The sequence below is a fragment of the Lissotriton vulgaris genome, chromosome 4_2, assembly GCF_964263255.1.
Source record: "Lissotriton vulgaris chromosome 4_2, aLisVul1.2, whole genome shotgun sequence".
Taxonomy (NCBI): domain Eukaryota; kingdom Metazoa; phylum Chordata; class Amphibia; order Caudata; family Salamandridae; genus Lissotriton; species Lissotriton vulgaris.
The window spans coordinates 20,382,373-20,399,929 of record NC_141692.1 but is presented as its reverse complement, the minus strand read 5'-3'; the positions used below and the strand labels follow the sequence as shown (position 1 = coordinate 20,399,929).

The window sequence follows — 17,557 nt, the reverse complement described above, 5'->3', positions numbered from 1 at the left end:
TGAGGGACCTCTCTGTAAGCGAACAAAAGGCAGGGCAGAAGGATGTCCCATCTTCGCCTGAGCTTTTCAGGTAATCCTTTAATCAAGCCCTTTAGGGTCTTGTTAAATCTCTCAACAAGCCCATTGCATTGTGGGTGATAAGGAGTGGTTAACTTGTAGTTGACACCACATTCCTTCCACATAGCTGTCAAATATCCAGACATGAAGTTGGCACCTCTATCTGATATTACCTCCTTAGGAAACCCCACTCTGGAGAAAACTCCAAGTAAGGCCCTGGCCACAACAGGAGCTGTTGTGGTCCTAAGTGGAATTGCCTCTGGGTACCTGGTGGCATGATCCACTACCACCAGTATGAATCTGTGCCCAGATGCTGTAGGGGGATCCATTGGACCAACAATATCAATCCCCACTCTTTCAAAGGGAACCCCCACCACAGGTAGTGGTATCAGGGGGACCTTTGTTGTTCCACCTGCTTTACCACTGGCTTGGCAGGTTTCACAGGAGCGAAAAAACTCCTTGGTGTCTTCAGACATGTGAGGCCAGTGAAAGTGAGGGACAAGACTGTCCCAGGTCTTGTTCTGGCCTAGGTGTCCTGCTAAAGGAATATCATGGGCCAAGGTGAGTAGGAAGCCCCTAAATTGCAGAGGTATAACCAACCTCCTGGTAGCACCAGGCTTGGGGTCTCTAGCCTCTGAATAAAGGAGTCCATCGTCCCAATATACTTTATGGGCACCTTGAGCATTCCCAGCAGCCTCAGCAGCAGCCTGCTGTCTGAGGGGTTCAAGAGAAGGACAGGTTAACTGAGCCTGCCCCAAGTCTGCCCTAGAAGGTCCCCCTGTCCCCAGAAACTCAACCTGATCAGGTTCAAGTTCTTCAGAGACAGTTCCTTCAGGGGTCTCAAGATCAGTTTCCTGTGAAGCCTGATCCTCACTTGCAGGCAGTTGGGAAGGCACAGCCTTAACCCTCCTGTTCTTTCTCTTGGGAGGTGCTTGGTCCATTGTTCCAGGATCCAAGACCTGAGGTTCAGAGAGGCACTTTTTGGCCTGTGACCTGGTCACAGCAAGGACATGTGATGATATCCCTAACATCTCTGCATGAGTCCTGTACTCAACTTCTGACCATAGAGAGTTCTCCAGGTCATTGCCCAACAAACATTCTACTGGGAGATCAGCACTAACCACAACTTTCTTTAGGCCAGTTACCCCTCCCCAGGAAAAGTTAACAAGTGCCACACTATGTGTAGTAGTGACATTGCTGGCATTGGTCACCAGGTAATCATCGCCTGGCATGTATTGTCCAGGGTCCACAAAGTTAGGTGTCACCATGGTGGCACTGGCACATGTGTCCCTGTAAGCTTGAGCCACTTTGTTGTTGATCAAAGGTGTCTGTCTGTATTTGCCCAGGTTACTGGGACTTATGTCAGGGGTCAAATCTATGTCCCCTTCACAAACCAGAACAGCCTGTGTAAGGGTTCTGACTAGGTCAGAATCTCCCTCAGTTCCCAAAGTGATACCCACTAATCCCTTGGCTTGAGGACCAGCACTGCTAACTGTACTAGTGGGTGCAGGTGCCTTAGGGGCTGCAGTGCTGGGGGCTCCACCCTTTTTACACTCACTTGTCCAGTGAGAGGTGTTTTTACAAGTTTTACACCAGGGTTTCTTCTGACCTTCTTTCTTCTTCTTCTTGGAAGTTTGGGACCCACCCTCTGTCTCAGTTTGGGGCCCTGTTGAAGACTTCTGGTCTTTAGCTTTCTGCTCCCCACCCTTCTGGTCTGTTTTCTTCTGGTCACCACCCTGGTTCTGGTTCTGGTTCTTTTGCTTAACTCTGGTTCTTACCCATTTATCTGCCCTCTTTCCCAATTCTTTGGGAGAGATCAAATCTGAGTCAACCAAATGTTGATGCAACTGCTGGTTCTGACAATTATTTAAAATTTGTTCTCTCATCAGCAAATTATACAATCCTTCATAGTCTGTAACCTTGCTTCCCAGCAACCATCCCTCCAGAGCCTTAGTGGCACACTCAACAAATTCAGACCAGTCCTGAGTCTGTGTCTTCTGGGTATCTCTGAACATTAACCTGTACTGTTCAGTGGTTAAGCCTAACCCATCAATCAGAGCACTCTTCAGGACCAGGTAGTTTCTAGAATCCCCATCACTAACTGTGAGGAGTCTGTCTCGGCCTCTACCTTCAAAGGAGAGCCACAAGATTGCTGCCCACTGCTCCTGAGGAATCTGCTGTACTCTGCAGGCTCTCTCCATTGCAGTAATCCATTTATGGATGTCATCCCCAGCTTTGTAGGGGGGCACAATCTTACTCAGGTTTCTATTATCAAAAGACCTGTCTTTATCCTTGTGGATATTGCTGCCACCAGTGGGTTCTATTACCCCACTCTCTCTAGGCTGTCTTGCTCTAGCAAGTTTCTCTTGGGCCAGGGCAATCTCTAACTCTTGTCTCTGGACTCTCAATTCAGCCTCTCTAATTTGAGATTCTCTCAATTTGGTCTCATGTTCCCTTCTCTGAGGGCTAGTCATCTCCCTTCTGGAGTGACCATGAGAGCCTCTAGAGACATGGGAGGTATTGGATTCACCTGAGTGATTCCTCCTCCTCCTATGCCCCTGGTTAAGTCCATTTGGGTGGCTGGGCAAGGTCAGCCTTGCTTCAGTCCCAAACACACTTAAGTTAGCCTGGTTCAGTCTACTGACCAGCACCTGACTATCTCTGTCATCATCTGACTCACTGCTTTCCACCTCCTCCTCCTCTTCCTCTTCCTCTACATCTACCTGAGGAGCTCCAGTGATGGAGGCTTCCTCATCTACCAGGATGATAGGGGCAGGGGGGTCTACAGTGTCATCCTCTGAAGGATGGCCTCCTTCAGCATCCCCTGTGGGGTTTGCTTTAGAGGGCTTTAGAGTCTCAGACTGGTCTAAGAGCTCTCTTAGGTGGTCTGTAGTAGGGGAAGGCCCTGTCTTCAGACCCCTTAAGACACAAAGCTGTCTTAATTCCTTAAAGGAAAAAATAGCAAATTTGGATGGTGCCCTTGGAGGGTCACTCTCAACAGGAGTAAGTCCACTGGACCCTTCTGCTCCAGACATTGCTCTAGTGTGGGTGGATGTGTTGCAATCTACCTACACTGGTGTTTACCTACTAAACCTATCTAGTAGTTGTAGCTAGGGTGTGCTACTCCCTTTGCTCTACAACAACTAAGTTCAGTAAAACTTAAGTATACTAGTCTTGTTTTATATGTACCTAGCAGGTACCTGTATGATCTTTCAAATGATAATCTCAAAGATTGTAATGGTAAAACAACAGCAAGCTCGGATCCCACCGCTGCCACCAATGTGAGAAGTTGGCCTGGTATATAATGCTCACTAATTCTAGTGATCACTTTGTACCATGCCAAGCAACCCTTATGATGATGGTTGTAATTCAACCTTGTAGACCAGTTATCCTAGTGGTAACGTGGACAAAGCAGTCTTAGGCTAAACTCTGAAAGACATGTGAAGCCAGCTGTTATACCATACACAACCCCCTTGAATACCAAATGAAAGGGACACCACACAGATATATATTGAAAATATATATTGATTTATTAACTATAAAATCCCCTGGACTCTTTATGAGCACAGAAGCACAAGCGTTAAATCACAAGACAGTTTAAAATACACAAAAGTTGCACAATATGGATGAGCCCTAGGGGCCACCTTAACCATATACTAAGAAAGTGGTATAAGAGATACCAGGAGGAAAGTGAAGAGGCCTAGGGCCTTGGGAATCGCTGGAGCTATTCGAGACTAGCAATGACTAAGTCGGGAGAGGCCCACGGGACTCGGGTGCAGTGTTCAAAGTGCACGCACTTTCCAATACAAAGTCTAAGGTGCGTAAAAAGTACAAAGTTAGAAAGTTAGGAACTTTCCGAGTGACCTACGGAGTTAAAACTTTAGACACAGGCCCTTGAGATGTGTACCAGTGCAGGAGCACCGGCGGAGCTGAGTTACCTCACCCACAGGAAGCGGGTGCACAGGGTCGAAGTAGTGTCGGGTTTCGTCACGCTGGTCGATGGTGCTTGGAGCTGAAGATGCTGCAGGCGGCTCGATGAGAAGAGTTCCGGTGGATCCAAGGGTGGATCTGAAGATGTGAAGACCTGAAAGCAGAGGGGACAGTGTTCAAAGTCACTAGCCAGTGACTACCGTGGAACCAGATCGGAACCAGGCGATGTCGGGTGCAAACAGGCGTTGTCGGGTAGCTTCTTTCTGCAGCCACGTGGATACCCAGGGTCGAGGACGTCCAGGAGTCGGTCACGAGCTGTCCCACGTAGGCTTCTCGCTGTCGGCGGTGTCGGTGACCTGATCGGAGCAAACAGGCCTTGGCAAATGCAAGCCACGCAGAAGTTGAAAGATGCTGTTCACTCGGACCAGCAAGGTCAGAGCGGGTGCTCCTTTTTACAGGAGCTTGGGTAGGTCTGGAGCAACCAGACCTGCTGTGTAAATCTTCGGGTTCGTCGCCAAGATGGCCGCTGACCACGTGGCTAGTGGCCGGGATGGCGCGTCAAGTGGCACAATGCAAAAGGGCCCCACGCAGATCGTGGAGATGCTGGAGGGCTGATCTTCGGTGCAAGGGCTGCTCGGTGGTGGGGGTTCTCAGTCCCCAAAGCACAACGTCGAGGATGCCTCAGAAGCTGCGCAGTCAGCTTTTTGAGTGTCTTCCAAGAGGTCCGGTCCCACGTCACTCGGTGCCTCCACGGGTCCCTTCTTTGCAGGGACTGTGGATCGGGCTCTGCGAGGTCTGGGAGTCTGGTTCTTGTTGGGCTCTGGGCTCGGTCTCCGGCGGGAGGCGGCGGCAAAGCAGACATCGAGTCGCTGGTTGGTACCTGTGTTCACAGGGTGGCCACTCCTAGGCCACAAGGGAGATTCTTCTTCAGTCTTCTGTGCAGCAGAATGTCGAAGTCCAGTCGTCTTCTTAGTTTTAAGTTGATTCAGGATTATCTGCTGTGCAATGGCACTGCTCCCGCTCTTATTCCCAATCTGAGGGGTGGATCACCTACTAGGTCCCTCCTCTGGGAGGAACCAGGAAGGGGGGCGGTTACACCCCCTTTCCTTTGTCCAGTTCCGCGCCAGGCCTGGGTCTGGAAAGTCCCAGGACCGGTTTGGACTGGCCTATGCACGGGGACACCTTGTGTGCCCCGGGCATGTCTGATTCTATTCAGCCCTGTCCTACCCAATACACAAAATCCTGTCTGGGGTGGTGCTCGCACCTCCCAAGGCAGGAAACCCTTTGTCCAGGCCACCATCTGCCGAGTTTCGGTCAGCAGCAGGAGGCCAGACTTGTGTCTGTGGTGGCAGCGTCCATTTTGTGATGCTGAGGCTCTGTTTAACTTTAACCGGGGTTAAGGCTACACACATGTCGTGTCCCTCTAGAAGGGTGGAATGCTATCCCCGTCGCTAGAATTGGCGAGGGGATAGTATTCCAATTCGTATGACACCTTACTCGACATGTTTTGATAAAGCCAAACCAAAGATAGCATTGAACCGCGAGGATTATAATGCACTTAAGAGTATATGGTATGGCAATATCCCGGAACAGCTTAGGGAGTTGTTCCCGACAGCTGCAGACAGGCTCAGCTCATGCTAGAGCACCATCTCACATATTTCCAAGCACTCTACCTCCAGGATTGATGAGGCCTTCCATAGGAGTGGCTGATAGGAACATATGTGTCCAGTTTAGGGTTAGGCACAGACATACTGTACCTAAGTAAGAGGTGGTTACACCGACTTACCCCAGCTGAGTGATCAGCCAGTTGTGTCAAATATGGAGGCCAGGCCAGGGGTGGCACAATACATGCTGCAGCCCCTGGTAGGCCTTGGATACACCTATGCCCTGGGCACCTAGGGTGCACTTATACAGGGGCTCATAAGGTGAACCAGTTCCAATTCGTAATGCACCTAGAGTGCATTGGCAGTAATTTAGAGAGAGAACAGCAGGCTGTGGGTCTGATTAGCAGGCCCACAGCCACATTAAGTCAGAAACCAGTGAAGCAAAAAGCAAAAATTTGGGGTGACCATAGGATAGCAGACCCTACTCTCCTACAATGCCTACTGGTAAAATAACCATGTTTACACATCCCTGCAGAAAGTAAGGTAACTAGGTTCAGTGCACAGGGAAAGAGGAGGAAGAGAATTCCAAAGGGAGGGGGCCAAAAAAGCAAAAGAGCGGCCACCCATTCTGGCTCTCTAAATTCTAGGGACCTGAAACCTGTGCTGGTTGGATGATCGGAGGGTGCGAGAGGGGCAGTATTGATGAACTAAGGTTCTAAGATAATGTGGGCCCTACCTGCGTTGATTCTATGCATAAAGCAGAGGGCCTTGAACTTAGTATGACTTTCAATACGGAGCCAATGAAGGCTTCGTAGAGGAGTGGATGTGGAGGACTTGTTAGGTAATTTGCAGAGTAGGCGGACTGCCATGTTCTGCACAGTCTGTAGTTTCTGAGTCACCTCCTTGCAAGCCCCCAGGAAAAGAACGTTGCCATAGTCCAGTCTGGATGTAATTAAAGCCTGGACCACGGTTTTCTGTGTTTCCTGAGGTAGCATCCAGATGATCTTTCTAAGCCACTTAATGATAGTGATACAAGTGGAGGAGATTTTGACCACATGTTGCTTCATGGACAACTGGTCGTCAAAAATGATGCCAAGGTTGCGTGCTGTTTTGGAGCGGACAGGGAGGGTACCCATTTATAGCGGCCAGGGATGGGGCCCCCATAAGGTGGTATTGTGGCCAAACAGAAGGAGTTCGGTTTTTCCCCTATTCAGTTGTAGTTTATTGACATGCATCCAGGTGGCAATGTTGTTAAGTCCTGCGCAAAGGGATAATGGAGTGGAGTAATGGCCCATGGAAAGTGAGTAGATGATCTGAGCGTCATCAGCGTATGAGTAAATGGTGAGCCCAGCTTGCTCAGCGATGGTGGCTAGAGGATAAACATATAGATTAAAAAGTATGGGGCTCAGGATGGAGCCCTGGGGTACGCCGTATGCAGATTTATAGATTTTGGAGGAAGATGAAGAGGAAAAAACTTGGAAGGTACGATCAGAGAGGAAGCTGGCGAGCCACTTGAGGGCTGAGCCAGTGATGCCGGATGACTTAAGAGCCTCAAGAAGGATGGAATGGATAACCGTATCGAATGCGGCACTTAAATCAAGCAATATAAGTGCCACGGTCTCCCCATTGTCCACCCGGCAACGAATGGTCTCAGAAACCCCCAGTAGTGTTGATTCTGTCGAAAAACCTGACCTAATGCCCGATTGGGATTGATGTAAAATATTCCTAGATTCAACATGTTTGGTCAGTTGAGTATTGATGTGTTTTTCCAGAATCTTAGAGCAAACTGGAAGGAGTGAGATGGGACGGAAATCGGATGGGTTGTTGGGGTCAGCATTAGCCTTTTTCAGTAGGGGCACTATCATGGCGTTTTTCCATGCATTGGGGACCTTGGCTTCTCTGAGGGAGGTGTTAAGCAGTTCTACAATTAGATTAAGGGAAGGAGGATGTAGGGTTTGTAGTATTTGTGGAGGGATAGGGTCCATTGGAGCGCCAGATTTAATATTTCCGATGATATCAAGGAGTGTAGTTATGTTGAGAGGGTTCCAGGCAAGGATCTGCTGCGAGGGAGAGGGGGGTATATGCTCAGGTGCCACAGGTTCACAAGAGATGGCTGGCATCGGCTGCACAGTAGATGGGTGGATGGGGGTTGGGTATACGTTTGTAAGTGCGCATTTGTGTGTGTTTATACAAAGTTTTTACAATTTGTCTATTTCTTTGTATATTTGCTTGACAGCCCTGAAGAAGTCCCCCTGTTGGGACGAAACGCATCGGCTGTAGGGTGCCTCAATTGGTTTTTGAAATAAAGAATAGCAAATCGAAGAAAGTTACCCTTCGTGATTTATTACCATTGAACACTAAATGTGGTGGTGCACCTTTGCTGTTGTAATTAATGGTTGTAGCAAACACTATACCATCAGGCTTAAAGAGAAAGTTGTGTGGATTGCTTCCAGTTATTGTTACTTGTTGGAATTCAATGCCAGTGTTACTTGTAAGGGCTTGCCTATTTTCAGAAGGTATACCTAGAAAAATGTTTATAGGTGTGAAAGAAAAGTGAGAGTGAAAGATTACATTGATTTGAGACCATACTTTCAACCAGAACTGGTGAGGGTAGGGGCAAGAGAAAAGCTTGAGATGTAAGTCAGCATTTAGAGAGTTACATGTCCAAAAATTTGAGGTGTTTGTAGACTTGCATTTTTTGTAAGGAGATTAGAGTAAACTTACGTCGATTGTATAAAAAGAAAAGTGTTTGTGTCATACTATCTGATCATGAAGTTTTACAAACATTTAGCCATCAATTATCCCACAATTTACTGAACCATTGTGAGAAGTTTGCCTGGCATATGCTGTCCACTAGTTATAGTGGGCACCTTGCACCAGTCCAAACAACCCCTTAGATGTGATGGGTTATAGACAACCTTATTTGGAAGCTATCCTAGTGGCATCTATGGAGAGCCACCTTCAGACTAAGTCTTGAAGGAATGTAAAGCAGCTTGTTTTACCAGTCTATAATTTCTTGAATGACCAAATGAAAGGAGAACCACACCAGGTATATATATAAAATATAAGTGTTTTTTCTAAACACACCCTACTAGTCTCTTTATGTGGCTAGAGGTCAAAGCACATACGTTATATTTAATATATCACAGTAAATTAGTACAATATACGTTGAGCCCTAGGGGCGTATCAAACCATATATTAAAAAAGTGGTATAAGAACCACGACTTGACAAGACACAATGCCTAGAGCCTGTAGAAACGCTTGGATCACATGGAACCACCCAAAGTATTGACACAGGGGACCCACGGGGATGCGTACAGTGTGAGAACAAGACGCTGTCAGTTCCATGGGGAAAGTCGCGGTCGGAAATTTAAAGATTAAAGACTCCTAGGAGAGGACTTTGAGCAAACCGCTTTAGACTTAAGGGGTTCTAGGGCCAACTCCCACGGACGCACTAGAGTACTTGAGCTACCTCACCCAGGGAAGCTGGATGCAAAGGTGTCTTTTGATGTAGGTAATCGTTGTTGATTTCAATGGTGATCTGCTGCAAAGCGCTGCTGCAGTCGAAGTGGAATGTGTCCTGTGTGATCCAAACCTGGATCAAAGATGAGAAGAACTGTAGTGTAGTTCCTTTATCCCTAATAGGCTCTGTGCATTGGAATAATATACACTATAGATTTGACATAGGACTTAGGTCAGTATGTCTCTATCAAGTACATTAAACTTAATTGTGTGTGCCAGCTAACTCAGAGGTCACTAGAACCTTTCTCGAATAAACAAGAAGGGATTAGTCTCTGACAACCGCATAAACATGACAACTTTGTTTCCCTTAAAGTCGGAACAATATCTTCAGAGTCGTGGAAACAATAGATATCTATTTCACTCAGTCAATCGTGCATGCTTCATTTCTACAGAGTTTTCACAGAAATAGAGAGACTGTGTTTCAATAAAAAGGGTTTATTGAACAGTCTTCTTTTTCATGCAGGAGAGGTGAACTGCTACAATCGCTAGACAGAATGCGAAGTATAATGCATACAGTGTAAACAGTAAGATAAAATAATACTGTAATAGCATTGTCTGTTCCCCTGACATATATAAAAATACACACATAAATAACCAAAATACTCAACTGGTGCTTCTAAAATACACCTACCCCGGTGTACCTAACCTAGGTCTAGTACGAGGGAAGAAGTAAGTGCTGTCTTAGCTATACTTTAGTTTTGCCAAGAATTGCTAAAGGTTTCTCTAGGTTTTAATCAGCTCCATACCTTAGAATGAGAGAGGTTTGTATCTCTTTCCCGGGACTCGATTTCCCAACACCCCGCAAGGGGAGTCAGAAACACTGGAGCTGGACTCTCGGCAGGAAGATGACAGCTTCTGGTCAGTGCGTCAGCTGGGGGGTTGGCTTCCTTCGGTACTAGCTGTGGCGAGCTGCATCGTGCAAGTAGGTAGTCAAACTGCATCGAACCACACTGTGCTTTGCCATTGCAAGTGAAGGTATATTTATACCTTGAAGGTGTTTAGGAATGCCAGTATTGATGTAAATGTCAGGCATATGAACGTTTTGAATGAACCCCTAAATAATAGATGTTCATGCATAATAAATGAATTCTTGGAGAAATCAATATCCAGGCAAGAGGAAGTCCCTAAAGCTTAAGAGTCCTGTTTTCCCAGTAGTCGTTGTGATGGAGATGAATGGATGTAAGTAGCCATGCTTGAATATGGGTATCATGGGCTATGCCTAAAGAAGGACTGGATTTCTATGCCTTTATAAGGGCAATGTGAATTATACCTGTATAAGGGCATGAATCGGGAAATGCATACGGAATCTAAATCGAAACACAACACCCACCCCACTTTCGTATGTATGACATTACTAAATTCTAAACATGATAACATATCTAAAATGTATCTGCACACAAAGTGTTAAAAGCATGTTTCAAACACATTGTACACAATGTATCAAAACTAGTTGTAAGCATAACATTGCATTGGTGCTCTACACATTAAAGCAATGTTTCATTCTAATCAAATGTAGACACTTGAAATGCAAATTCAATGAATCATAAAAATATACATTTATGAAACGGCTCGTAAATATATAAGAAAAAGGTCCGAAACCATTTCAAGTCAAATTACATAAAACTGTTTGTTTGTGGACAAGGTCATATATTGTCTCTGGAAGTATTCAAAGAATTCTTGTTCTCTATGAATAGTTCTACTATAAGCAGATTACTTGTGCCAAAAAATGAAAAATACTAATTTTGAAAAAATGAAGGTCAAATTCAAAGTCTCTCAGAACACTATGTGTCAAAATCAAAAGTCAGTGTTCGGGGGCGTGGACAAATTGGCGGCAGAGTAGGACGTGCTTTTGAGTCCCTCCGGCACCGGGCCTTCTATAGCCTTGTAAAGCGTCCGGCCCGGGCTAGTTTACGGCTCTCCGGACACCCCTGCATGTCCTGGGGTCGTGTCCAACTATCGGCCCCGAACTGGCTGCGGAGGCGCCCCGGGAACGGCGCCAGGACTGGAGCGGGTGTACCGCGCAGATGAGCGGTAGCGCTGTGTGGCCCCTGGGGTTTACGGCCTGATCGGAGGGAGTTGTGGAACGAGGCTGCCCTGGAGGTGTCGATTGAGGTCGCCCGGAGAGACAAGAAATCTCCGGGTCACATCTACGAATCCTGGCCGAAGTGCGGCGAGAGGGGGACTGCGCCTTCCGGCCTGCTGCTTACGCGACCCCGAGGCTTGCGGCCTGGACACAGCAGCGGCACGGAACGTGCCGTGGGGCGTGCAAGAGGCGATTTCAACTGCCCGGAATAGCGGAGACTTGGCCGGGATATCTCGACGGCTCCTGGCGGGAGCAAGGGGGCACAGCCCAGAGTGTTGGGGACTGCGCCACCCGGCCTTACAAACTACGTGAGTCTGAGGACTGCGGCCTGGTTGCCGCGACGGAAAGGAGCGTGCGTTTCGGCCCACCCTGCTGCCTTACACCCACGGAGAGTTTGTAAGGTGCTCCACAGAGACGCGAGTGCTCACAGAAGAACCCCTGGGCCACGTGGCGGACTGCTGACGGGCCGGTCGGCCCTCTTGGAGTGAACCTCGTCCCCCCCGCTGTGGAAGGAGAGACGGCTCGGTGCACTGGGGTTACTACAGGGCTGAAGCTCGTTGCGGGAGACGACTACTCAAGCTTCGGAACTGGGGCCTACGGACCTACGGCAATGAGGGACCGAGTTGGTTGCGCCGCGTGGCGTAGAGGGCCCCTGGACATTGTGCTTTTCCCTGCACCGAAGTACTACTAGCTCATGAGCAACTGTGCAGCTGAGGCCTTGGGATTGCGACTGTAGGCCCGGGACCGCCTTTTCCAGGGTCCTGCTCGGCAAACCGCAGAGGGTGCGAGGTGGTGACGCTATATGCCGCCTGGGTCTTCCGAACCTGCCGAAGGGCCATTGGAATAGACTGTGAGCGCTTGGGCGGTGACCTGAATTTGGAAAGTGTGCCGTCGCCTCGACGGAGCTGCGTACTATTGAAAGGCGATCTCCTGCCCTGAATACTCGACAGAACAGGGGTGCCGCGATGTCTTCCACACTGCGCAAGGGGAAGCCAGGCAAGGATGGCCCACCCAAAGGATCCCAACAACCGGCATCCCCTGGTCCTAGGGCATCGCCCGGGCAGAAAGATGATGAGGCCCCTGCAACCAAGGCCTTTATGACGGAACTTTTTGCCTCTATTAAAGAGGACATCTCTGAGCTCCGCTCTCAACTGGCGTCGGATCTCCGCGAGGTGCGAAGGGACGTGGATGGCATCGGAGAGCGAGTGGCTACCCTGGAGGATCACGATTTGAGCATGGCGAATGATGTCCACCTATTGCAGCAGGATGTAATTCGGCTCACGGAGCAGAACTTAGACCTCCAGGCCCACGCGGAGCATCTGGAGAACTGTTCCCGCCAGAACAACATCCGCATACGTGCGATGCCATGGGACGGTGAAGCAGGTGACCTACGAGGATATGTGCAGGCACTTTTCTTGCAGATACTGGGCGAGGAGGACATACATGATATCAAGATGGCCAGGGTCCACTGGGTTGGTCTACCTAAACGGGGAGGAGGGCCACCCCCTGACATTTTAGTCTGCTTGCATGACTTTCAGTTAAAGGAGCATATCCTGCGGAAAGCGCGGGACATTCCGTCCTTGAAATTCCGAGAGCACCGTCCTCAACTTTACCAGGACTTAGCAGCTTCGACATTCCAAAAGAGACGCGAGTTCCGCCCAGTGACCGTCTTTCTGCGAGAACGTAACATTTCCTATTCGTGGGATCACCCCTTTCACATCATCTTTAGGTGGCAAAATAGACTGGTGCAAATCCGTTCTCTCCAGGTGGCGAAAGAACTTCTGGGCCTTGATGACTCGACTCCTTCACCAGAGGCTGGCAGTTCACCATCGCGGAGGCGACGACGGTCCTCCTCATGGCACAGAGTGGGTCCGGAGACGGATCGTAGAAGGCCTGACCGCACAACTAGCTTGCAGGAGAGGGGAGAGGCGGTGGCATCTGTGGCCTCCGCGACGTTGGCGTCTTCCCAGCAGAGCTCCGGAGCGGCCTGACCCTTGAGCTGATGGCCGTATGGTGCCGGAGGGGAACGTGAACTCAGGTACCGTGGGTATACTTGTACTTTTTGAGAAGACACCCCGGACCGTGGCCCTGGGGGACCCATCAGTGGTGTCCCGACCCCAGCCCAGGGAGAACTCTACGAACTACTATCCAATGGGACTGCTATGTACATTGTTCTTGTTTGTTTGCTTGTTGGGGGGGTGGGGACTGGAGGGCTTTGGGGGAGGACTGGGTGGTGGGGTAGTTGGGGACTGGGTTGGGGTGAACAGGGTGGTAGTGGCGACCGATGTGTGCTTGCTATGAGTCTTATCCCCTCTGGAGGTGTGTCACATAGGCCTTTGGACACCGGGTTATTAAGCGGACGCAACCACTGGGTTTGTGCTATGGCTGAAAATACTTTCCTGCTGCTGTGGGACCGGTATTTGAGGGTCTTTTGGGCTTAGTCCCGGGCGTGGGGGTGTGGAGGGGAGGGGCTGGATAGGGACATGCCGAGAGGGAATGGGGAACGAGGGGACGCCTGGTTGCCTTTGGCGGGGAGGGGGCAAGGGCAGGTTAACAGAACGAGTGCAAAGCGATGGGACCTAATGTTTCCTCATGCCTCTTAGTATCGGCACATGGAATGTGAAGGGTCTCAACTCCCCACAGAAACGCCAAAAACTTTGGAAATACTTGTCTGACCATCAATTAGATGTAGTGGGTCTCCAGGAGACCCACCTGGCGCGAAGAGATGAGCTCCGGCTCTGACACAAACACTTCCCCCTCATCTACAGGTCTTTTGCCTCCAGCAAACACAGGGGGGTGGCTCTTCTTTTTCGGGCATCCCTTCACTTCCAGCCTCTGGGGGTATGTTGTGATAAGGAAGGTCGCTGGTTAATAGTTAAGGGGTTGCTATACGGCCGATTGTGCACTTTTGTGGTGGTGTATGTTCCCAATGCTAGGCAGAATAGCTTTCTCCAGGACTTGTTGGATAAAGTGGGGAATTTGTGGAGGGGCATCTGTTCTTAATGGGTGATTTCAACATGGTCTGGGACAAGAACCTAGACAGGTCCCGAGCCCAGAGGGCAGACACCGGTGTCTTCTCCGCCGAAACGCAGCACCAGGTGGGTGATTTGGGGTTGATTGACGGCTGGCGCTCCCTGCATCCCCAGGCCCGAGATTATACCTTCTTTTCCTACTGGACGGTTTGCGAAAATGGTACTTCCCAGCTGCGCTTGTCCGGGATGATACATCCTGTAAGGAGCTAAGGAAAGCCATCAGGGAGTTCCTGACTCTTAACCCGGCATCGGACACGTCAGTGTTCAACACGTGGGACGCATGCAAAGCCTCGCTGAGGGGCACTTGCTTAGGTCTCAATGCAAACCTCAATAAATTGAGGAGGAAGGAACGGGAGGACTTAGAGGCAGAACTTGCTATCTTGTAACAAGCGCAAAAATCGAACCCGTCTAGGGCGACCCTTCGGCCTCTAATGGCTGTGCAGGGAAAATTAAAGGCCTATTACAACAATCGAGCCGAATTCACCCTCCTGAGGCTTCGGCGTGTTTCATACTCACAGGGGAACAAGGTAGGAAGGCACTTGGCCCGTCGGCTCCGGGACAAGAGAGAGAAGGAATACATCGGAGGGATCCAGGACCCGCCGGGGTCCCTGCAGCATCGGGATGAGGACAAGGCAGACATCTTTGGCCGCTTTTATGCTGCACTCTACGAGGGCGACTCTTTGGATCAGGAAGCTCAAGGCAGGTTCCTGGCTGACCTCCCCATACCGCAGGTCTCTAAAGAGTGGAATGAGCTTTTGGCTGCCCCCATCTCCAAAACGGAGGTGCTGGACGCTATTAAGGCCCTGAAGCTCCAAAGGCGCCGGGCCCAGACGGCTACACTGCCCTTTTTAATAAATCATTTGCGACGGAACTGTGCGACTATCTGGTCTCCCTTTTCAATGAAATGGCTGTCACTGGGAAGACCTCTGGGACTATGGCCGAAGCCATGACAACCGTGCTCCCCAAGCCGGAGAAAGATCTCTCCAAATGCTCGTCGTACCGCCCGATAGCTCTTCTCAATATTGATGCTAAATTATACTCTTCTATCATCGCCCGCAGGACTTGATGCCGGCCCTCATTCACCCGGACCAATCGGGGTTCATTAAGGGACTACAGACACATGACAACTTAAGGTGGGTGATACACCTGATAGAGAAGGCCATCAAGTTCCGCATCTCGGCGATACTGGTGGGGCTTGACGCGGAAAAAGCTTTTGACCTCGTTGATTGGGGATTCCTGTTCTGCACCCTGGACGCCTTCGGCTTTTCGCACCAGTTCATAACAATGATCCGTGCAAATTACAGCAGCCCCAGCTCTAGGGTGGTGATTAACGGTGAAGGACTGGGCTATTTAAGGCCCAGCGGTGCCAGGGGACAACACCTGAAACCTTCGTGGGTTACCTGTTCCGGCGTACAAATCACAGAGACACGGGACACTTCCTTCGGCGTCAAAGATCAGCGTTTATTTACTGCAGGGATACAGAGATCGCTAGAAGTACAACATAGTGTAGGTTCTGAGAGTCTGCTTCGAATTGCAAAAGTGGATCGCTCCTTTTATACACATTTTCGCCATTGCACAACATATGAACAAAAGGTTACAACTCAGTTCCCACAGTAAACTTCAAAAGGGTCGCATTCATGTTTTCAGAAGCCCGGAACATAATTACAGTAGCATTGCCGGTTCCCAACTGTAAAAGCACGCTATCTCACCATTAGGCACATTCCATTCTGGTTGTAAACGAGCGAAGAGAAGGGACAGAAACAGGTGCAAGGAAAACAAAGACAGACAACAGATTGAAAAGAGTGTGGGGGCAATATCGGAAGGATGATCACAGGATCAAAGGATTCGAGCCTAGCGCATGCAAGGCTGAAACAATAGACCGGCACGGCAAGATGAGCCTCGAGCAGAGCCATCTGCCTCTGCCGTGTCATTGCCCTAGTCATAAAGACACACTCAAAGGGGGTATGCATCTTCCGCAAGAGCTTGGGAGTCCCAGGGTCATCAGGCGGACATTGGTCGTTCACCGACTACGTGAGGGCAAGAAACAAAATGGATGCTGTATCTAAAATGGAACCCGAGGGTTCAGATGAAGAAACCCGTAAATAAGACAAACCCTTTCAAGTAGTGTAGCGAAAACGCGTACACCCACTAAACTCGTCATTTGCGGTTAATTGATACCAAACTCATCCATATCCGATCAAACCCAAAACGTCATTACGATTCTTTACGGAACCTCAACGGGCATAGATCTGCATGTTTCCCTCACTCACGGGGAACGAGGCAGGGATGTCTCCTTTCCCCTCTCTTCTTTGCCCTGAGTATCGAGCCTCTAGCTCTTGCGGTACGGGAGAGGGAACAGATCAAGGGTCTTCCCTTTATGGGTGAGCAGCACAAAATATCCCTCTTTGCGGACGATGTGCTATTATCGGTGGGGGATCCAGCTCATTCATTGCCGCATATTCAAATGGTGCTATCCGAATTTGAAGCAGTGGCCGGGTTCAAGGTCAACTTTGACAAATCATACATATTGAACCTGACTCTCCCTCCGGCGGAAGTGGAGCGAGTGCGCTTGCTCACGCCTTTGTCATGGGCGTCTATCTCTCTGTTATACCTGGGAGTTCGGCTGACCCTTACCATAAGATCATTGTTCTCAGCTAACTTCCCCCCAATGCTAGCAGCGGTGCAAGCGGACCTAGGTTGTTGCTGAAACTTGGTTGTTTGCATGGTTCCATTGCATTTGTGGTTCTTAGTTGTTGATTCTTAGTTGTTGGGTTTTTCTTTGACGATTGCAATTGCCAAAAACCGAGGGTCTCGTATTTTTGCGAGGATATCGTAATTCGATAACCCTTGAAGTTTGTAAACTCGGTTAGTGTGCACGATGCCTGGCCGTAGTATTTTGTTTGGTTTCCTTAAGTGTTGCAGCACGGATTCCCGGTTGGAGGACTCGTGTCCGATACCTCCAGTTGGAACTCCGATTTATGAGCTCTATAGTCGACATGGAGTAGGCCCCATTGTCTATAATGAATTCTGGATCCATTATACGAAGAAAGATGGTGTCCTTAGTTGGCCACCCCATGGTAGTTTTGAAACTGAGATTTTAGATAATCTCGAAACCAAAGTATATCTCATGGCTTGGCAGGATCCAGGCTCTCAAGATGGTCCTCCTCTCTAAATTCCTATATCTTTTCCAGGCCCTCCCCATCCCAATAGAGGTGGATTTTTCCGGCGTCTTAAAACCTTGATGCTGAGATTTGTTTGGCAGGGTGGGCGAGCACGCTTCTCCTTCATGACGCTGCGACGTCCGCGGAAGGAGGGAGGAGTAGGGCTCC

The 17,557-nt window shown here is 49.3% G+C and overlaps 1 protein-coding gene across 1 annotated transcript in view; it reads left to right on the top strand.

The window, feature by feature from the left end:
* Window positions 1-17,557, top strand: part of LOC147718160 (uncharacterized) — a 467,639-nt gene that overhangs the window by 132,904 nt on the left and 317,178 nt on the right. The window lies entirely within an intron of this gene.